At 36.3% G+C, this 23,750-nt stretch overlaps 2 long non-coding RNA genes across 2 annotated transcripts; one reads left to right on the forward strand and one right to left on the reverse strand.

Annotated features, from left to right (window-relative positions):
• Nucleotides 1–2,048: 2,048 nt before the first annotated feature.
• On the reverse strand, nt 2,049–15,870 carry LOC121735919. The gene is made up of 3 exons (XR_006036944.1): nt 15,861–15,870; nt 8,570–8,574; nt 2,049–2,406 (listed from the first exon to the last, which is right to left on the reverse strand). It is a non-coding gene; the product is annotated as an uncharacterized LOC121735919 (long non-coding RNA).
• LOC121735918 lies at nt 15,569–18,248 on the forward strand. The gene is made up of 4 exons (XR_006036943.1): nt 15,569–15,765; nt 15,937–16,101; nt 17,490–17,685; nt 18,094–18,248. It is a non-coding gene; the product is annotated as an uncharacterized LOC121735918 (long non-coding RNA).
• The last annotated feature ends 5,502 nt before the right edge of the window (nt 18,249–23,750 follow it).

Below are 23,750 nucleotides of genomic sequence, written 5' to 3' on the forward strand. Positions count from 1 at the left end.
ATACTACTGATCAATTCAACGCCTGCGTCTGTAGTAGATCGTCCCTTTGTAAATCCAAATTGTTTATTATGTAAAATATTATTTATATTAAAGTGCGTTAGTAATTGATTCAGTATTATCTTTTCATAAATTTTACTCAATGTCGGTAAAATAGATATAGGTCGGAAATTAGACGGGTCCAACTTACTACCAGATTTAAAAAGAGGTAAAACTTTACTGTGTTTCATTAAATCAGGAAATACGCCACTTTTTATACAATCATTAAATATAGTCGCTAAGTAGGGCGCGATAACATCGATTATAGATTTAATAACTTTCATTGATAGGCCCCACAAATCAGTAGTGTTCTTAATATTTAGTAAATTGAAAGTTTTTAAAATGTCTTCAGGACCTACTTCTTTAAATCTAAAGTCGATATCACATTCATTTACATTTTCTTTAAGTAACAATATAGCATCATCAGGAGAGTCCTTTAGGTTACTTGTAATTGAAACTGGAATGTCAGCGAAAAATTTCTCAAAAGCAGTCGCAACATCATTGTCGGAAGTTATATTTTTGTTATCTATATTTAATTTAAAATCTGAGTTGTGACTGGCGACTCTTCCAGTTTCACTTGCTATTATTTGCCACGTTGTCTTTACTTTATTTTTTGAATTCTTAATTTTATTTCTAATGTGAATAGATTTGGCAGCCCTGCAGACTTGTTTAAATATTTTTGAATATAATCTTACATAGTTTATAAAGTGTTCATTTTGATTTATAGTCCTTTCATTATAAAGGTCATACAGTTTTAATCTGCTTTTCATAATACCTGGTGTAGCCCATTCACTAAATTTACTCTTATTGTTTTTTCCAACTGTCTTAGAGGTGAAGGTAGTATCAAAATGGTTTTTAATTAATTTGAAAAGATTACCAAATGTCATATCTGGACTACTATGATATTCTAAATTTCCAATCTTAGATATAATTTCACCCCTAAACTTCTCAATACGTTTATCATTAATTGGAATACAAGTACTTTTGTTTTTACATACTTTTTTGAAATTCTTGTTCATGGGGAAAATAGCTCGTTGTCCACAGTGATCAGAGCTTAGTATGTTTAAGACTTCTTTCTTTAAGGAGTCTATATTGGTAAAAATATTATCAATGCATGTAGCAGAGTTGCCACTGATCCTTGTGGGTTCATAAAACAAATTTGTCAAATTATATGATCTTAACAAAGAAGTGAATCTAACAGTGGTTGAATTATTGTCTAAAATATTTATATTAAAATCACCACAAAGTAAAATGTGTTTGTTAGATGCACTTATTTTTGTTAATAAAATCTCCATGTCCTTTTCAAATATATCATATAATCCTAGTGGAGGCCTGTATACACATATAATAATAAAGTTTCCCACCTCTACGCAGGCTATTTCAGTTGTTCGTTCTGTAGAGAGGCTCACTAAGTCCTTACGTTCTTTATATTTTAAATTCTTGTTAATTAGTATGAGTGAACCACCTCTTATGGCTTTTTCTCTGCAGAAAGAACTTGCCAGCTGGTGCATACTATAATTTAACATTATTTCATTTTTCTTGAACCAATGTTCAGTAATACATAAAATATCTACATTATTGTTATTTAAAAATAAATCAATTTCTAGTTCCTTATTTGACATTCCTTGTATATTTTGATGCACCAGCGTAAGTGAACTAAGTTTACTATTTTGAATTAGATCTACAGTGCTAGAGACATCCTCTGTTGTCTTATAGTCTAATTTAAATTATTTTTATTTGGAACATATTCCAAGCTGTCATTAGATGTCATATCATTATGACCAAACTGCTCAACAGAAGCAGTTATCGTCCTACTAGCCAAGTTCTTGGCTGAATTTAAAAATAAAAAATTGAATAGCGTACTTGCTATAAGTCGTGTAAAGTAAAATGATAGAAAATATCTATCTAATGTCAACTTACATAATTTATAATTAAGAATATTATTAATGTCAATAATGTTTATCTTATTCTCAGTTTCATTCAATAATATACAATTATTTTTAACAGCCTTATACAATTGGCTATTAAGCTTATATCTTAATTTGTTTTCCCATGGCAACCGTTTTATGTAGGGAAATGTAAATAAGATAACTTTACTTACATTTTTAAGTAAACTTAGTGATTCTATATACTTTTCCAATTGATCTTTATTGACATTTCCCCGTCTCCCTGACAATATTATTAATGTAGTATTCGGGCAGTGAGTAATGCTTAAAACTTTATTTGATATTTGTTCAAATGTAGCACCCGGCATACAGGTATTGCATACTGACTGTCCTTCGTACAACTTACTCAGTTGCATTCCGACACCACGACCCAGCTCATCGCTGTAAATATTGATTGAGCCTGGTCTTGAGGCCAATGATGCATCTAAGTTTTCTATATTAGAGGGTTTGGAATGAGTCTCCACATCCATAGTAAGATTAATGATATCCGATGAACAGTTTACTTTACATTGGCATGATGAGTTTAGTAATAGAGACTTAAGTCTTTCTTCATTATAATGGGACTCCTCAAGCAAAGTGTTCAACGCTGATATATGACTAGATATTTCCAGTTGTGCCAGTTCATATCTTTTTTCACACATTGTCGGGCCTATCTTGATAAGTTGAATATTTGGAATCACAATTAATCCCCTCGATCACTTGAGAGAAAGACTCTTACGGTCTATCCCAAATTTCAGCGGAGTCCTAGGTTTTGGGAAATCAGCAGCAATGGCAAAAAATTGGGCTCTATCAGACGTGCTGAAGTATTTCCAAGAGGACCCTGAAATCAAGGAGGCGATAGATAGTAACGAGTTCAGGAAACTTGTAAATCCTGAGAATGAGTTCCTGCAATTGCTCAGGACTGCTTTAGAGTACCAAGGGTTTGACCCAAGAGTGGTCATGAGACAGATAATCCGAAACAGAGCTTCTTATGATGCCCAGAAGAAGCCGTTGATGGAATGGGACTTGTCAAATGTGAACGACGATTTTAAAGTGACACAGAGCACCACTGCTCAGCATAGGTTCACTAACAAAGAGCCCCTAAATCGCGATCTCAACTTTCTAATAATGATGTTCCTATTAAGGAACAACCACATCTCCAAAATAATACAAAAATCCATACAAGGACTTAGTGACATCCTTGAGATGTTAAAGGAGAAATATGATATTAATGACGATGTTAGGCAATCTGGAACTGCACTAGGATCAAAAGACATTACTCTTCCCAGAATCACAAGTGTCCTGCCATCTGTGGCTGTCCAGATGTTTCATCTCAAAGCAGTAAAGGAGATTGTATCCTATTTCTCAATACCCGGAATATCAGACGCAGCTGGCACATCAAGCCCATCTGCAGATGTAGGCACATCAACCTCAGAGGACTTCTCTATCTCTCATGCCATATGTTGCCCATTCTTACCCTCTCTACACCCTATAATAAGTGCAGGGCAACAACATATACATGCACTGATGCTGTATGTGGCAATCAGACTTGATGACATCATCCACAAGAAAGAAAAAAACTACACCGGTATAACTGAGCTATTATCCTATTACAAAGCAGGATATGAGTCACCGGCCACACCTGCTAAAGCAAGGACAGAAGTGTTCAAAAAAATTGGGCTCATAAGTGAAAACACAGGAGCCTTCAAAGTAGAAGTGTTAGAGGTGTCCAGGAGTTGCTTCAATGCCCTAAAGAAGATGAGGGTGGAAGACCCCAATCATGCCATCATGATTGAGGCTGCCAGGACTGGCATTATGCCAGAATAAATCAATCATGAGTTTTTATGTAAATACTTGTAATTTAGTTTTAATTTTGCATGTTGTGTTAAATTATGTTAATATTGTATTCCCTTTATTTCAATTTAGAATGTTTAGATTGTAAGTTTTAGATTTAGTAATTTAGATTTAACATTATGTCTTAATTATTTTCCCTGGTTAAGAATTGTGGTGGTTTAATAGTGTTGCTGTTCTTGTATAAGAACTCTTAATTTTGAACTCTAGATTGCCGCTTTTGAATGTAACTTTTCAAGAATGCCGTATTTGAACCCAAGCTATGCCAAGATTGCCGCCTTTGATACCAAATATATGTCATGATCGCCATATTTGATTCTCACTGATTTAGTGAGAAAGTAGGGTTGTCAATACTTATAGCAATATTACACAAGCGAAAGTTTTTGAGTAGGTTTGTGTGGCGTTCATCTCCTTAACATAACGACCGGCTGAAAATTGGAATACCTACACATAGCTTATGACCTGAGATTTGATCGAAGCTTATGACCTGGAATAACATAAAAGCTACCTTTTGCTTGGGTAGGTATCGCGAGTGAAGCCGGGGCGCATGTTAGATAGTAATAAAACAATAATAATTGTAGTTAAGTACATTTTTTATTATAGGAACATTTTTACCTTTCACAAAAATAAAAATTATAGGAAAATTGCGACATTGCACTTATACTTAATATTACAGTATTATAAAGATATTCATTTTAAATAAACGAATATCTTAAATAATATGTAATTGCACGTTTTCATTCACAGCTTCAGTGCAGAATGTTTCTACCCTCTCTGGAGGAGACATTAGTGTCTCCTGAGTTCCAAAAAGTTCTTTGTAAAACACTAAAGATGGAGCATCTTCCCATTCAGACCCGTAATGTTTTTGAAGCAGTTTCTTTACGTCCTGTAATTTATTTTTATTTACAGGTACAATATTGAGTAAAGGCTCTGGATTGATCATAGAAATAAATTTTCCACGCTGACAAATGTTTTCAAATTTACCTAAATCACTTTTATAGTTCAGTTCTCCGCGAACTAGTACATTTCCTGCTTTATTGGATCGTCTCAATACAAATCGTTTGCAGTTTTTAAACTGGATTGTCCAAGAAGTAGTCTGTTTTAACACTTTTTTTATGGCCTCTCTCCAATTGCTTACAACACAGTCACTTCCAATTTTTACTGCAGTCGCAGATTCCTTTATAATTTCTGTTATTTCATTAGGATGCGTCATTATTTCTCTTTTTTTAAGTTTCCTTTCAATCACACCAAACACTCGGTCAGCAGGCATGAAAGAATGCCCAGTCACTGGGAATACTAATTCAATTTCATCAATTCTAGGGTTTTCTAACAACCATTTACAGCAAATCCCCAAAACTACACTGTTTTTGTTTTGGCCGCCGCAACCGTCAGCGACCAAACGAATTACAGTAATGCCAGTTTTATCTGTCACATTCAGCCTGTGATATAGAGCAGATGCAATAAGATTTGAATCTTTCTGATATTCATTTTCAGTGCAATAATATGCAAAGACGCTTCTTGGTGTCAGCGGGTCTTTTGAAGTGCCCTCTACCATTGTGAAATTATAGTAGTATAATTGTCGACTGTAATATGTCGATTGATCGGGTAACTTGGGTAAGGGCAAGTTTTTATCTCTCAATTTTTCAAAAAAGGCTTTTGCTCTCAAAGTGTGAATACGTTTCTCTATGATCAGCTTATTTTTCTTAAAAGAATCTGTTTCGATCTTGATTTTTTCAGCCAGTTCCAGGCAAGTGGAACACACATCAGTTTTTGGCGATCCAAATCCGATGTTGTAACAAGTGTTAAAAATGCGGCGGAAATAAGACTTCTTCACCATTGAATGAGCATGTTCACTTGCTTGGTACATTTTATACAATGTAGAGACATTTAATTCGGATGGTAAATACAACCGTTCAGCTTCCTTTGACTTTCTGCAATAATGAGACTCTATGCATCGCAGTTTTGATATAAAGTTGTGAATAGTTTCTTTCTGATGTATAAACTTCGATGTTTTGTGGTCTCCTCCACGATGTTCTATACCGACTTGTCCGGTGTAATGAAAAAGTTTCATTACATATGCTACTCTGTGCTTGGTGATACCAAAAATATTTAAAAAGAATTTTTGGCAGACAGGTATTCTTTTTTTGTCAGCGATCACTCCATATTTAATTGTTGTCTGTTTCTTCCCTTTATATTTATGAAGATTTTTACTGGTTCGGTTTGTTGGTACAATTTGACACATTTTTAGCAGGATAGCATCTTGATCTTTTTTGCTTGCATGTGAATAAAAGTCTTGATGAATTCTTTGTAACTGGGCTATGGTTATATTTTTGCACTTAAAAGATGGTGTGTTGTGGTCGCAACAGCGTTGTGGCAAACTTTTTGGTTCGTACCTGAACAAAATAGGAAAAAACTTGGTTAGAACCACAGAAATAAGTCAAGATAGAACTGCTAAGCGGGTGGAGTACGCGTGTTTCAATCTTGCACAAGTGAGCAAGATTCGTTGAACGTTCATTCAGTCAGCGCGCACGTCTCGACTTGATTACACCGGAGCGGTTGTGCAAAAATGCCTCATTGTGCAGTGTCTAATTGTAAAAATCGGTCAAAAGGTGGTATTTTTTTCCATGGGTAAGTTATTTGTACGCAAGCACAATGAAAGACCTTAGGGGAGGCCTTTGCCCAGCAGTGGGACAGCATAGGCTAGGAAAAAAAAGTTATTTGTTAAAACTAAAAACAAAACAAAAAATTACACGAGCGATTCCTTAGCAACGCACGCGCGTCGCCGTTCTATCTTGATTTATTTCCGTGATTAGAACGCTGCTGCTTTAACTAGTAAAAATGTTTTATAATGTCACTATCACATAATATTTCTTATAATGTCTTAGAGGTTATTATTATTACCCAGTGGGAAAATAACTTGTACTTAAATAAAATTTGTCAAGTCACTATTTGGCTATTTATATAAGGATCATCGAAAGAATAGATTAAACAAGTAACACTCTGTCCTGTTAATCATATTCATGTAAAAAATCTCGTCAATCTGTTGGTAATTAAAAAAGGTTACAACCCTAGGAGGATGATAACCATACAACTTACCGCCGTTTTTTCAACACGTTTTTTTTCCATGTTTCGGGATTTCTGCTCCGTTTTCTCGCAGAATTATTGGTCACGGGCTTTGGACTTTGCTCCATACTCAAAATAAACAATAATATTACAGCAAAACACTAATAAAGCAATAAAATCTCTAAACCACTTTTTCACTAAAACGGCACAATCCACCATTTTGTGACGTGACCCAATGAACGCTTCTGATTGGTTGACAGTGCAAGATTGCCAGGTATGGTCGTAATACTAGAAAGATCGCCAGCTTTGATCCTTATTCCAGTTTAAGATTACGATTTTCAAGCGCATATGGCCGACTCTGGTTGTAAATGTCTAATGTAATGTGTTCTAATTTAAATTTTCTGTTTCCATATACTTATCTCATTTTTGCCTAATAACCTACTTTGCCGCCTTTGATTTTATACGACTCAGATGACATCAAATTAATATAGTCATTTGGATTTAAAACGTTTTCTAGACGCCGAATTTTTTTTTCGGTAATAGCAAAAACTCTGTCAGGAGGAATAAAGCTGTGGCCTGTAACTGGGAAAATTATCTCGACTTTGGAAATATTATGTTGCGTCTCGTTTAGCCATTTTGAAACCATCCCAACCAAAATCGAGTTTTTATTTTGACCACCACAGCCATCCGCCACAAGCCTGACGATTTTTTCCCCTCCATATTTAAACTATTTAAGCAGTGATAGACGCAAGATGATATTTCGTTGGAGCCTTTTGGTGCCTTATCCTCAGTCCAAACATAGGAGAAGACATTTTCACGTGTTAAATTTGTCTTAGAGTTGCCCACAATAATCGTAAAATTATAAATGTATAGCTGCCTCGAATAATAGGTTGATTGGTCTGGTACCCTTGGCATAGGTAAAATTTTTTGGCAATCAAATGAAAGGATAAGTATATCCGGATCATTATCTTTCAAAAGCTGAAAAACACATTTTGCTCTTAACTTATGGATTCTGTACTGTGCACGTATATTTTCCTTCTCAGGGCCATTTTGACATCTTTTCATTTTTTCTAAAAGTTGAAGGCAATCCGAGCAAACATCCTGTCGCGGTGTTCCAAATCCTATGTTGCAGAGGAGAAAGCAGCCCTCACTAATACAGGCTATGGATCGGGAACGGACTCTCGCGTCCTCACAATCCATGAAGCTCAGGGATTAACGAGTCCTTCGGTGATCATCATACAGACCAAGTCCCGAAAGCTGGCAATCCATGACAGCGTTCCTCATGCAGTTGTAGCTATATCCCGGCACACTAACACCTGTGTCTATTACACTGACACTGATGGAGACGCTGTGGCAAGCTTCATAAAAAGAGCCACGGAGGTGTCAACCGAACACATAAAAGATTATAATATAAAAATGGCTATAAAAGACAGGAACGATAAAGTCCTAAGCCACATGGCGGGTAGATTATATATATATATATATATATATTGTTTTATAAATATATTTATTAATTATATATATATATATATTGTTTTATAAATTGCATAATAATAATATTAATGTTTTGAACGGTGAGGTCCCAGTCGGAGTGGCGGCCAGTAGATCCGACATTTTCCGATTTCCTTAGATTTTATGCTGCTCCACCCTTTGCCTTTAGATGTTGTGACATTGGCTTAGTGGAGAGGGGTCACTCAAGCTGGGTGGAGTTTCTAGGTTGTTAAAAAGATATCGTTCTGTGTCGAATCTACCCGCCATGTGGCTTAGGACTTTATCGTTCCTGTCTTTTATAGCCATTTTTATATTATAATCTTTTATGTGTTCGGTTGACACCTCCGTGGCTCTTTTTATGAAGCTTGCCACAGCGTCTCCATCAGTGTCAGTGTAATAGACACAGGTGTTAGTGTGCCGGGATATAGCTACAACTGCATGAGGAACGCTGTCATGGATTGCCAGCTTTCGGGACTTGGTCTGTATGATGATCACCGAAGGACTCGTTAATCCCTGAGCTTCATGGATTGTGAGGACGCGAGAGTCCGTTCCCGATCCATAGCCTGTATTAGTGAGGGCTGCTTTCTCCTCTGCAACATAGGATTTGGAACACCGCGACAGGATGTTTGCTCGGATTGCCTTCAACTTTTAGAAAAAATGAAAAGATGTCAAAATGGCCCTGAGAAGGAAAATATACGTGCACAGTACAGAATCCATAAGTTAAGAGCAAAATGTGTTTTTCAGCTTTTGAAAGATAATGATCCGGATATACTTATCCTTTCATTTGATTGCCAAAAAATTTTACCTATGCCAAGGGTACCAGACCAATCAACCTATTATTCGAGGCAGCTATACATTTATAATTTTACGATTATTGTGGGCAACTCTAAGACAAATTTAACACGTGAAAATGTCTTCTCCTATGTTTGGACTGAGGATAAGGCACCAAAAGGCTCCAACAAAATATCATCTTGCGTCTATCACTGCTTAAATAGTTTAAATATGGAGGGGAAAAAATCGTCAGGCTTGTGGCGGATGGCTGTGGTGGTCAAAATAAAAACTCGATTTTGGTTGGGATGGTTTCAAAATGGCTAAACGAGACGCAACATAATATTTCCAAAGTCGAGATAATTTTCCCAGTTACAGGCCACAGCTTTATTCCTCCTGACAGAGTTTTTGCTATTACCGAAAAAAAAATTCGGCGTCTAGAAAACGTTTTAAATCCAAATGACTATATTAATTTGATGTCATCTGAGTCGTATAAAATCAAAGGCGGCAAAGTAGGTTATTAGGCAAAAATGAGATAAGTATATGGAAACAGAAAATTTAAATTAGAACACATTACATTAGACATTTACAACCAGAGTCGGCCATATGCGCTTGAAAATCGTAATCTTAAACTGGAATAAGGATCAAAGCTGGCGATCTTTCTAGTATTACGACCATACCTGGCAATCTTGCACTGTCAACCAATCAGAAGCGTTCATTGGGTCACGTCACAAAATGGTGGATTGTGCCGTATTAGTGAAAAAGTGGTTTAGAGATTTTATTGCTTTATTAGTGTTTTGCTGTAATATTATTGTTTATTTTGAGTATGGAGCAAAGTCCAAAGCCCGTGACCAATAATTCTGCGAGAAAACGGAGCAGAAATCCCGAAACATGGAAAAAAAACGTGTTGAAAAAACGGCGGTAAGTTGTATGGTTATCATCCTCCTAGGGTTGTAACCTTTTTTAATTACCAACAGATTGACGAGATTTTTTACATGAATATGATTAACAGGACAGAGTGTTACTTGTTTAATCTATTCTTTCGATGATCCTTATATAAATAGCCAAATAGTGACTTGACAAATTTTATTTAAGTACAAGTTATTTTCCCACTGGGTAATAATAATAACCTCTAAGACATTATAAGAAATATTATGTGATAGTGACATTATAAAACATTTTTACTAGTTAAAGCAGCAGCGTTCTAATCACGGAAATAAATCAAGATAGAACGGCGACGCGCGTGCGTTGCTAAGGAATCGCTCGTGTAATTTTTTGTTTTGTTTTTAGTTTTAACAAATAACTTTTTTTTCCTAGCCTATGCTGTCCCACTGCTGGGCAAAGGCCTCCCCTAAGGTCTTTCATTGTGCTTGCGTACAAATAACTTACCCATGGAAAAAAATACCACCTTTTGACCGATTTTTACAATTAGACACTGCACAATGAGGCATTTTTGCACAACCGCTCCGGTGTAATCAAGTCGAGACGTGCGCGCTGACTGAATGAATGTTCAACGAATCTTGCTCACTTGTGCAAGATTGAAACACGCGTACTCCACCCGCTTAGCAGTTCTATCTTGACTTATTTCTGTGGTTCTAACCAAGTTTTTTCCTATTTTGTTCAGGTACGAACCAAAAAGTTTGCCACAACGCTGTTGCGACCACAACACACCATCTTTTAAGTGCAAAAATATAACCATAGCCCAGTTACAAAGAATTCATCAAGACTTTTATTCACATGCAAGCAAAAAAGATCAAGATGCTATCCTGCTAAAAATGTGTCAAATTGTACCAACAAACCGAACCAGTAAAAATCTTCATAAATATAAAGGGAAGAAACAGACGACAATTAAATATGGAGTGATCGCTAACAAAAAAAGAATACCTGTCTGCCAAAAATTCTTTTTAAATATTTTTGGTATCACCAAGCACAGAGTAGCATATGTAATGAAACTTTTTCATTACACCGGACAAGTCGGTATAGAACATCGTGGAGGAGACCACAAAACATCGAAGTTTATACATCAGAAAGAAACTATTCACAACTTTATATCAAAACTGCGATGCATAGAGTCTCATTATTGCAGAAAGTCAAAGGAAGCTGAACGGTTGTATTTACCATCCGAATTAAATGTCTCTACATTGTATAAAATGTACCAAGCAAGTGAACATGCTCATTCAATGGTGAAGAAGTCTTATTTCCGCCGCATTTTTAACACTTGTTACAACATCGGATTTGGATCGCCAAAAACTGATGTGTGTTCCACTTGCCTGGAACTGGCTGAAAAAATCAAGATCGAAACAGATTCTTTTAAGAAAAATAAGCTGATCATAGAGAAACGTATTCACACTTTGAGAGCAAAAGCCTTTTTTGAAAAATTGAGAGATGCCCGTGATCATATCAAGATCATTTCATTCGACTGCCAAAAAAACTTGCCCTTACCCAAGTTACCCGATCAATCGACATATTACAGTCGACAATTATACTACTATAATTTCACAATGGTAGAGGGCACTTCAAAAGACCCGCTGACACCAAGAAGCGTCTTTGCATATTATTGCACTGAAAATGAATATCAGAAAGATTCAAATCTTATTGCATCTGCTCTATATCACAGGCTGAATGTGACAGATAAAACTGGCATTACTGTAATTCGTTTGGTCGCTGACGGTTGCGGCGGCCAAAACAAAAACAGTGTAGTTTTGGGGACTTGCTGTAAATGGTTGTTAGAAAACCCTAGAATTGATGAAATTGAATTAGTATTCCCAGTGACTGGGCATTCTTTCATGCCTGCTGACCGAGTGTTTGGTGTGATTGAAAGGAAACTTAAAAAAAGAGAAATAATGACGCATCCTAATGAAATAACAGAAATTATAAAGGAATCTGCGACTGCAGTAAAAATTGGAAGTGACTGTGTTGTAAGCAATTGGAGAGAGGCCATAAAAAAAGTGTTAAAACAGACTACTTCTTGGACAATCCAGTTTAAAAACTGCAAACGATTTGTATTGAGACGATCCAATAAAGCAGGAAATGTACTAGTTCGCGGAGAACTGAACTATAAAAGTGATTTAGGTAAATTTGAAAACATTTGTCAGCGTGGAAAATTTATTTCTATGATCAATCCAGAGCCTTTACTCAATATTGTACCTGTAAATAAAAATAAATTACAGGACGTAAAGAAACTGCTTCAAAAACATTACGGGTCTGAATGGGAAGATGCTCCATCTTTAGTGTTTTACAAAGAACTTTTTGGAACTCAGGAGACACTAATGTCTCCTCCAGAGAGGGTAGAAACATTCTGCACTGAAGCTGTGAATGAAAACGTGCAATTACATATTATTTAAGAAATTCGTTTATTTAAAATGAATATCTTTATAATACTGTAATATTAAGTATAAGTGCAATGTCGCAATTTTCCTATAATTTTTATTTTTGTGAAAGGTAAAAATGTTCCTATAATAAAAAATGTACTTAACTACAATTATTATTGTTTTATTACTATCTAACATGCGCCCCGGCTTCACTCGCGATACCTACCCAAGCAAAAGGTAGCTTTTATGTTATTCCAGGTCATAAGCTTCGATCAAATCTCAGGTCATAAGCTATGTGTAGGTATTCCAATTTTCAGCCGGTCGTTATGTTAAGGAGATGAACGCCACACAAACCTACTCAAAAACTTTCGCTTGTGTAATATTGCTATAAGTATTGACAACCCTACTTTCTCACTAAATCAGTGAGAATCAAATATGGCGATCATGACATATATTTGGTATCAAAGGCGGCAATCTTGGCATAGCTTGGGTTCAAATACGGCATTCTTGAAAAGTTACATTCAAAAGCGGCAATCTAGCATCAAAAAAGTAAATTTTCACCTCTGTTGTCATCTTAAAAAGTGGGGTTGTCTTTTTATTCTGTTTTGGTTAGACCACAGATTACAGTAAGGCATCCGTCATGATTATCTATGGACTAGGTATTCAAATAATTAGTTTTTTTCTCCTGTCAAAAGTAGGATCAACCCTACTTTGCCGCCTTTGATTTTATACGACTCATCTAATGCTACCATCTATCATGTTGTTGATCAAGTATTAGTATTTGACTGGAAAAAAGCATGCAAGAATGTGCTTAAAAACACGCAGAGCCCGCACTTCCAAATAAGTAAATGCAAGCGCATAATTATTGAAAAGGTGGCCCGAAAAATTCTAGTAGGTGGTGAATTGTCATACAGAAATGACATAGGTCAACTTATACCAATTACAAAAAGAGGTAAAAAAATATCGCATATTTTACCTGACAGAATAAACCACACAGTCACCATCAAACAGAAAAAGCTTGACGATGTAAATAAACTATTAAAAAAACACTTCGGAGAACAGTGGCCAGAAATTCCGGAGTTAAATTATTTTAAAAATGTTCTAGCTCTATCCGGCCATGAGGGCGAAATTGAGGACGTGAAGAAAGTGAAGAAAATGACTGTATTCCTGAGGAGATATTTGATTTTGTTTAGATTTTTTTTGTTGTTGTACGAATAGAAATGATTATATTATGATAATAATTAATATTACATTTTATTTCCTGAGTCCGTAGCCGTACCCTAATTACTAACTCATATCAAACTCGCCTAAGTCCTATTGCAATATTTCAAACTCACTCATGTCCAGTGCCCTATTTTTTCAATATTGACGAAGTCCATAAGTATTACATCATATGCACCTAAGTCCTAATAAAACTCGTTGAAAATGTTTATTTACACAATGAATTTATTTCGCTTTTTACTTTTTCAGTGTTGCCGTGTATAATATGCATAGCACAAACAATAATCACAGTTTTTTACTCGCTAAAAGTTCCAACTAGAAAAGAACATCATTATCCGAAAAATGTTTAATCGTGACTTGGGCGTTTTTGATATCTATCTACACAAATAGGTTTTACAAAATCAACACTTTTAGAATGTCATATAAATAAGGGCGATGAGGCCTACCACCAGTTACGGAACTAACCTGGTGTAAGTGGGTGAATAAATTAAACAATAATTTATTTACCCACTGACATCGAGGAAAACCACAAGAGTTACCACAATTATAATATAAAACATTAAAGTGATACAACATTACCACAATTACAGACCCTTCAAATTAAAATGAACATAATTTTTTACTTTTGCATATTAGAACTCATTTATTTAAACTAAAAAAACATTGATATTCTATAAATAATTCGGATATTGTAACTATAATGTAAGCCACAGTACGGTTTACCGGAGAGGTCCACCTGTGCAGGTATGCCTACGCAGGTAGACTAGAATGTGTGTCGGAATAGACATGTGCAGTTTTTTGGACCTGCGCAGAGCGACCAACGACGATTTGTAGTAACAAATTGTAGTCATAGTAATGACAAGGACAAAACAATTATTTCCAATACCATACCAAACCGACATAATATACCTTTTCAAAGGTTTGTCCTTTGAAAAGGTATATTATGTCGGTGTACAAAAAATTGCTGATGATAAAAGAATTATACATGTGAGCCAACCATGCCCGGCCCAGGTTTCTAGATAGTGAGTACATGTAATGATTGGTACATTCATCATTACCACAAGGTAATGCTGTATATGCCAATCAAGACAGAAGAAATGCTTCTGTTGGAGGTTACACGTTTAGTTTCTCATCAATCTGTTAAACATTGACGCGAAACTGAACGTGCAATCCACGAATTGATGGACTTATCATTATTTTATTATAATTATACTTTACCATCAATCTGGCGTCAATCTCAGATTGATCTGAACTGATGCCAGATTGAGCATGTAACCCACGAGTGGGTATGGATGAAAATGCTCATCAGTCATCACACAGATGGCAAACAAGTACTGCCAAAAACGTTATGGTAATCACAGATTACTAGTATATATGATGGTAATGAAAAGTTGAGCTTACCATCAGAGGCTAATGCAAAAAATTGATAAAAAACAATGACTAGGTATTTGTTACAATAAAACAAAAGGCAGACAGCCGACCAAAGTATGTAAGTAAATTGTGCAGCAACATTAGTTCAATAATTATTATTGAGACGCAATTTTTTTTCTTTCATAACGAAAATGATTCACCAACTTTAAAAGCAATAAGAATTAATATACAAACAATTAACAAAGCCTTCTACAATAAGTATAAATTTTCTAAAATACACACAGTACACACACAAAACATCTTTCAAAACAACCGAAGAGCAAAAAACAAAAAGACGAAAATTGAAAATCGGCCATGTTGTTTTTTTTATGGCTATGTTTTTTTTTTTTTTTAATATTTTATTTTACGGGCCTGGATACTGGTCCTTTTAGCCCAATCGAAATTAAATACAAGTCACAAACTATATAGAAATTAGAATGCTAACGCAAATTATTAAAGTTTTTTCTCAATATTTTTAAAAAAGCTGTAAAGCGGTCCATATAAAGTACTTTTCTGAAGTAAGTCTTTCAAAGACAAGTTGTCTATGCTTAGATGGCTGTCACTGTCACTGTCATCTTTGTCCGTTATTTCACTGATTTCACTACACAACATTAGGCGTGCGATATTATGCTTTCCACATCGAAGAACCAGATGATCAAGAGTCTCCTCTTCAACGCCGCAGTCACAAAGTGAGCTATTTACCATCTTCAATTTATATAAATGAGATTTAATTTGGCAATGCCCAAATCTCATCCTGTTCATAGTAACTATGAATGATCTAGACATTTCTTTCAATTTATGGTACCACGGTTTGGCGGGCGGGACCTTTTGTATGTCATAATACCATTTTCCTTTTTCAGACGACGTTTGGGTAAAGTATGCCTTGAACAACTCTCCCAGGCAGTCTTTCATAGGAGCATGTATATCCGTATACGGTATGTGCTGTAGTTGACTGTGGTCTTCGTCTGGATCTCCTCTTGCTGCTGCATCAGCTTCTTCGTTGCCAGTTATTCCAGAGTGAGAAGGTACCCAAACGAATTTAACATTTTTACTATCAATATACATATGGTACAGAATTTGCTTAATTTTTAGTATCAAATAGTTTGTATTAAATTTTAAAACTCTATTCTTAAGTGCAGTTATAACACTTAGTGAATCAGTTAAAATCAAAAAATTGTTTTCATTAATTAAAGATATATACAACAATGCTCTATAAATAGCATAACATTCAGCAGTAAATATACTACATTGATACGCTAATTTTAAACATTTTTTAATTTTTTTCTGAGGATCATAGTAGGCTGATGTAACAATATTTAAGGTTTTTGACCCATCAGTATAAATTCTGTACTCATTATCTATAGTATCGAGAAGATCATTTTGATTACTTATTTGTTGCTCACATATTGTTACATCATGCATGTAGGCATTATATTCAATATTATACATAGGCCAATGATTTTCTCTAAATATATAATTTCCAAAATTTAAGTAAATATTTATCATAATTCTTAAAAGTTCTGGCAATTTTCTTGAAATAATGTTAGAAACATTGGTATATGGACCCACATTCATACTATTTGATGGAACTATAGGAAGAATTCTTTTTAAAAGATGATCATTTTTAGAAGCAAACACCTTTAGGCAAAATCGTTCAGCTATTTTTAACCTAATGATAGTTAGTGGAGGTATGCATGCCTCGGCCTCCATAATATGTATAGGAGGAGAGCACATTGCACCGGTTATGACTCTAAGAGCTTTATTTTGAATAACATCCAATTTTCTTAATAAGTTATAACTACAGTTGTAATATGCTAAGGTGCTGTAATCAAAGTGACTACGTACTAAACTCTTATATAACATGGATAAAGTTTTAGGGTCAGATCCCCAGTGTACTCCTGCTAAAGATCTAATTATGTTAAGACCTCCACAAGCTTTTTTAATTATTTGTTGTATATGATTTTCAAATTTTAACTTATTATCAAGATATATCCCCAAAAACTTTTTTTCCGAAACCCATTTGAGACTGTTGTTGTGAAGTTTAATGTTAAATAAACTTCTTGGATCTGATTTAGAGAAAATCATGGCTGTACTTTTTTCCAAACTTATCCATAACTTTAATTTTCTAGTATAGTAATTATATACTTGTTCTAATGCCTTATTCAATATATTTACAGCAATATTTACATCCTTATGACTACTATATACAACAATATCATCCGCATACTGTAGAAATTTAACATTACAACTTATGAGATATTTACACAGCTGACTTGTGTATATGCTATACAACAGTGGCGAAATAGTGGCACCTTGCATTGTGCCTTTATATATATGTCTAGGTCCATGTAATATGTTATTAAATTTGACATACATTGTTCTTTTAAATAGAAATTTAAAAATCCATTCACAGACTTTTCCGGGGACACCTATATCTATCAAGACTTCAACAAGGATAGTTGGATCAACATTATCGAACGCCCCCTGGACATCAAGAAAGGCACAAACAGTGGAAGAAAATGAATGAAATTAATCTTTAATATCCCTTAATAATGCAACATAGCTTTCTACACAACTTTTACCTTTACGAAAGCCATACTGCTCCTTCGGTAAGATATTATTCGATTCAACATACCAGTCTAGTCTCACCTTAAGCATGTATTCGAATATTTTACCAACACAAGATGACAAAGATATAGGTCTATATGAGTTACATTCATTTTCCGGCTTTTCTGGTTTGAGGATTGGTATAATACATTGTGTTTTCCATGAGTTTGGTATTTGATTGTTTGTCCATAATAAATTATAAATATCTAATAAAAATTTTTGGACATCTTTATGCATGTAACCTAATATTTTGTAAGGGATATCGTCTAAGCCTGGAGTAGTGTCTTTTCTAGATTTCAAAGCAAATTGAAATTCTTGCCACGTAAAAATATTACTCAAAAATATGCTACTAGAATTGCCTTCCTGGGAAAAATATGAATTTAATAAATTAATGTCTATATATTTTTCAGGTGGATCATCGGGTGCATACTTATCAAGAAAAGATGGAATCCATTCACTGTTTTTTGGTCTACTAACAGAAGAAGCTCTTTTAAATCTGCGGATATAATTCCAGATGACGGTAACAGGTGTTTGTCTATTGAATGATTCACAAAGGCTTCTCCAACCATTCTTTTTCTTTTCCCTTAATAACTTTTTTTTAATGGCATCTAATTTTTATATTCTATGAAATTTTCTACAGATGGATGTTTTCTATAAAAATTTTGTGTAGCTTTGCTTTTTTTAACTGCTTCTAAGCATTCATCATCCCACCAAGGAACTGGTTTTTTTCTAATGGTTGGGGAAGTTATATTTAGTTTTGGAATACATAATTCTTTTACTGTATTTAATATTACACAAAATTTATTATAAGTAGTTAAAGGTTCATTGTGATCAATAGTGAATGACCTGAATGCCTTTTCTGTTTCAGACGCAAAGAGTTTCCAATCTGCCTTGTCATACAGAAATCTTTCTGTTGGTTGACCCACTTCAAAATCTTGTGGACGGAGTTCAATAACTGTAAAAGTGGGATAATGATAGCTGCCCATTGGATCATCACTAACACTCCAATGGCATAGAGGAGCGATTTGTGGGCTAACACAAGTAATGTCAATTGAAGATTGGCTATTACGTAAACTACCTACTGTTGTTGGAGCTCCCGAGTTAAGGATACATAGGTCACACTCATCTAATAAATCGTAAATGTCTGTACCTCGAGGCTTGGTTTGGAGACATCCAAAAGCAACATGATGAGCATTTAAATCTCCGGATAGTATTATCGGTTTTGGTAAATTATTAATAATTTGTTTAAGTTGTCTAGACTTAAACCGTCCTCTTCTTGGTGGACTGTAACTACATAAGATAGACAAATTACCAATATCAGTTTTAAGAACTATAGCTGCAGATTGTAAATCTTCATAAAAAGGCAGATTGACAGTAATGTATTTGAAATTATTCCTAATGAGTATGCCAACTCCACTACGGCCATTAAGGCCATGTTGATAAATAAAATTGTAACCTGCTATTTTAAAATTATGATTTTGTTTTAAATGTGTTTCATTTAACAAACATATATCAATGTCATTTTGCTCTAAAAAAGTAATAAGAAGAGGTTTTTTACTATTAAGATTTTCAACGTTAAATTGACATATTTTAAAAAAATTACTATCCATGTTTAAGGTTATTTAATAATTCTTCCTTTATTACAGATGTTGTCATTTTTTTATTACTGTTACTTAAATTTACCAATGTTGCTACTAAAGACTTTAAAATATTATCGCTTTTTAATATACCTTGCATTAATTCCTCATTAGTTATCTCACGTTTTTTAGATAGTAATGCCGGGAAATCAGTGCTGTAATGTGCCAAACTGTAAGTGTGGTCAGTGTTTTTAGTCACATTTGCGTATGCCATTTTATTTTGTTTTTCCAATATTTTCTTTTGCTTAACCGGACAATTTCTAGATATAGCAAGATGTGGTCCACCACAGTTGGCACAATGCAGTGCCTGATCATCAGGGCATTGAGAATAATGATGTTCCTTAGAACAAATCGAACATTTTTGGACACATTTACATATTTTAGCATGGTGATTAAATTTAAAGCATTTGTAGCATTGCAGCAAAGGAGGGTTATATTCATATACTTTATAATTAAAAATATCTAATGACACAGATTGAGGTAATATATTCGAGAGAAATGTAACAGAAACCGTTTGAAACGGTTTTACTTTACCATTTACTTTTTTGGTAAACCTTCTCACTCCAATAATTTCGGATGATGAAGTTAATTTTTTGAAGAGGTCTTCATTGCTTATCCTAGTTGGTACATACCGTAATACACCGATTTTTTCAATGCTCTTAGCTGGGATAAATGCTTTTAAATTATTCTTGCAATGGAAGGCTTCATTCAGTAAGTAATTATTAGCATAACTTGCCTGGGAGAATGATATTGCTATTTTATTAGCTGCTACTCGTTTTATTCCAATCATTCCTTTGATTTCTTCTTTGAAGATGGATGTCAGTGTAAGTGGATTTTTGTTGCCGATATTGCTATCGGCCTGGGTAGATTCGGTATATACTATGTACTCCTGAGAGTGGGACTTCTCCGGGAACAAGCGTCTGTAGCCGGGTTTGCTATAGGGGATGTAAAATGACTCATCAAGAACATCCCTGTCTTCGTCAGTATCAGGCCCTCGCGGCCTTTTTCTACCGGGTTTCCCAGGGGCTGTCCCCCCAGGATCCTCCATTTCAACGTCTATTATTCCACCGTTTTGCGCTGTTTTCCTATTAAAATTCTTTATAAAAACTATTTTAAATAATTAATTTCGCAAAAGTTGAAAAAATACGCTTCTCTTTTTAAAAAGCCCGCCAACTTTTTCTTTTATGGCTATGCTCCTGCCAGTGTTGCCAGACGGCCAACTCGGTTTCTCCCATTGAGGTACTATAGACTGGAAGAGAGCCTTATATCGGTGTTTAAGCGTCAAAAGCGTGTAATGTTATGTCCTACTTACTAGGACATAACAAAGAGGTCGGTCTGCATATTTCATGTAATAAAAGTGTTAATAAAGATTTTTAGTTAACATTTAATGCTAGATATTGTTGAGTTTGTGGTTCCGCTAAATAAGAAACCATAAGAATGGTCAAAGAATGCCTCAAACACGTGAATTTAACATTAAATACGTAAGTTTTGAACGACGTTTTTTGGGCTTTTCAATTGGTAATTTTGTAAGCTAAAAAGATAAATTATAAGTTTATTCATCCTTTATTCGTGCTATATAAGGCATTAGTGCTAAAAATGTCACATCAATTAATAATTTGGCTATAAAAATTGCATAGCTTTTTACGTGTGTTTACTGATTCTCGTCACTTGAACTATAGTTAATCGATATCATGAACTAATTGACTTTCTTTTCTGTATCATAATGTGCTTTGAAATAATCGACAAATAGAATTAATATTCAAGAAAATAAACGCACACTACTTGTATGAAAATAAGCACAAAATGGCCACGCGATGACGGGCTAAGACTACATCTATCGTAGATACTTCATCTATGGTTTCTCCCCAATTATTCCCCGAAATCCCCCCAAAATTCGGGATTTCAAGAAAAATCCCCGACAAATTATAAAAGAAAATTTTTGTTTGTATGAATGGGAATTTCACAAATGGATACGATGAATGTACACTATTTCTGCAATAGCGTCCAATCTTTACAGAATCAGCATCTTCGCGAGCTTCTTGATCATTTTTATGGTTCCCTAAATCATAACCAAAGGGTAAAAACGGGACCATAGTACTTAGATTTCGCCGTCTGTTCCCAGATTTTTTCCTCCAACAATCCCCCCAAAAAATTGTTCCCCCCAATTTTCCCCCCATCACCTAAAAAAACCCCAAATTTGGAGGGATTCTCCCCAATCTGGCATCACTGGCTCCTGCTCCACCTCTGGGCTCTGACCTGCGTTATGCTCCTGCTCCACAGGCTGCGTTAGCGTTAACGTAATGCCAAACTGCGCGTCTTCGCTTAATGCATTAACATTGCGCGTTGGCTACATTTAGGCATTAACGCTACAAAAATTTAGGCATTAACGTTCCAAACGCATGGTTCTAATTGAAGCAATTCTAAAAATTTCAACGCTTTTTCGTTGGATCACTCCATTGTCGTAATATTTCACGCCAAAAGAAAGCAAATACGTCGTTCCTCTACGCAATCGTAGTGCGGGACAGTATATTGTTCTGTGGTGCGGAATGACTCGAATCTCGATTTAAATACGAGTTTTATACTCGCGTCTCGTGATACGAGATTTAGCCCCAATTTCACCAACGACTGTTAAAGTTAACGCTCGAATTAGTATCACGTTACCTCTTTCGTTTTTCTTATGAATGAAAGAGAAGACTTGACATTTTAACAAGCTGTTAGCACTAACAGACGTTCATGAAATTGGGGCTTATACTCGCGCCTCGTGGCTCGGCTCGCGGCGCGTCTCGCACTCGCGTCGAAGCGCGAGTGTAAACACAAAGCTCGCGCCCACCTCGAGCTCCTTTGGAAACCGCTCCCGACGCGAGCCGCGAGCCGCGCCGCGAGACGAGCCGCGAGCTCGAGTTTACACTCAGGGCTCGCGGCGCGTCTCGCGGCTCGCCTCGTGGCTCGCGCTCGAGTGTAAATCGAGTATGAGTCGTGGCTCGGCTCGCGAAGCGTCTCGCAGCTCGCGTCGAAGCGCGAGTGTAAACACAAAGCTCGCGTCCCCCTCGAGCTCCTTTGGAAACCGCTCCCGACGCGAGCCCTGCGAGCCGCGAGCCGCGAGCTCGAGTTTACACTCAGGGCTCGCGGCGCGTCTCGCGGCTCGCCTCGTGGCTCGCGCTCGAGTGTAAATCGAGTATGAGTCGTGGCTCGGCTCGCGAAGCGTCTCGCAGCTCGCGTCGAAGCGCGAGTGTAAACACAAAGCTCGCGTCCCCCTCGAGCTCCTTTGGAAACTGCTCCCGACGCGAACCCTGCGAGCCGCGAGCCGCGCCGCGAAACGAGCCGCGAGCTCGAGTTTACACTCAGGGATCGCGGCGCGTCTCGCACTCGCGTCGAAGCGCGAGTGTAAACACAAAGCTCGCGCCCCCCTCGAGCTCCTTTGGAAACCGCTCCCGACGCGAGCCCTGCGAGCCGCGAGCCGCGCCGCGAGACGAGCCGCGAGCTCGAGTTTACACTCAGGGCTCGCGGCGCGTCTCGCGGCTCGCCTCGTGGCTCGCGCGTAAATCAAGTGTAAATCAAGTATGAGTCGTGTGTAAATCAAGTATGAGTCGTGGCTCGGCTCGCGAAGCGTCTCGCAGCTCGCGTCGAAGCGCGAGTGTAAACACAAAGCTCGCGTCCCCCTCGAGCTCCTTTGGAAACCGCTCCCGACGCGAGCCGCGCCGCGAGACGAGCCGCGAGCTCGAGTTTACACTCAGGGATCGCGGCGCGTCTCGCGGCTTGCCTCTTGGCTCGCGCGTGAGTGTAAATCGAGTATAAACACTAATTAAAAGATAATAATTATTATTAAAGATAATATATTATTAAAGATAAATATATTATTAAAGATAATAATTAAATTAAATATGGTGAATGGTGATGATCATTGATCGTAGATACGTTTTCGCCATTTTTTAATTTTTATTGTGTAAATATATTTTGGTAATAATTGCTTATTATTTATAATAGCTCATAGCACAGAGAGCTACGGCAGCTGCAAGAGAAGTGTTTACACTTTTCGTCCATCTCATAGAGAAAAATAATCTTCTCAGAGTTCATAATTCTGCGATTGAACTAAGCGTTGTAACTGTACATGATCGCAGTTCGCACTCGGGCAAGGGGCTCTCGCAAGTCGCACGAGACTCTAGCCCGAGAGCTCTCGGCGAAAGTGTACATACTCGCCGCTAAGTACGTTAAGAGGGCGACTAACCCCATAAATCAAACATCGTCCTTCTCTCTTCACACTCACGCCCGTCTTTCATATGCCAGGTGAAAAAGAACGACGCGGATTCATCGCCAAATTAGTTTTTTCTCAATAACTCGATAAATATACAACATTTTAAAAATCCGCTAGGTCGATCTCTCAATGATAGAATTTTAAACAATGTGTTAAATATTAACTTAGTTCAATGCAC

The sequence above is a fragment of the Aricia agestis genome, chromosome 18 (genome assembly GCF_905147365.1).
Source record: "Aricia agestis chromosome 18, ilAriAges1.1, whole genome shotgun sequence".
Taxonomy (NCBI): domain Eukaryota; kingdom Metazoa; phylum Arthropoda; class Insecta; order Lepidoptera; family Lycaenidae; genus Aricia; species Aricia agestis.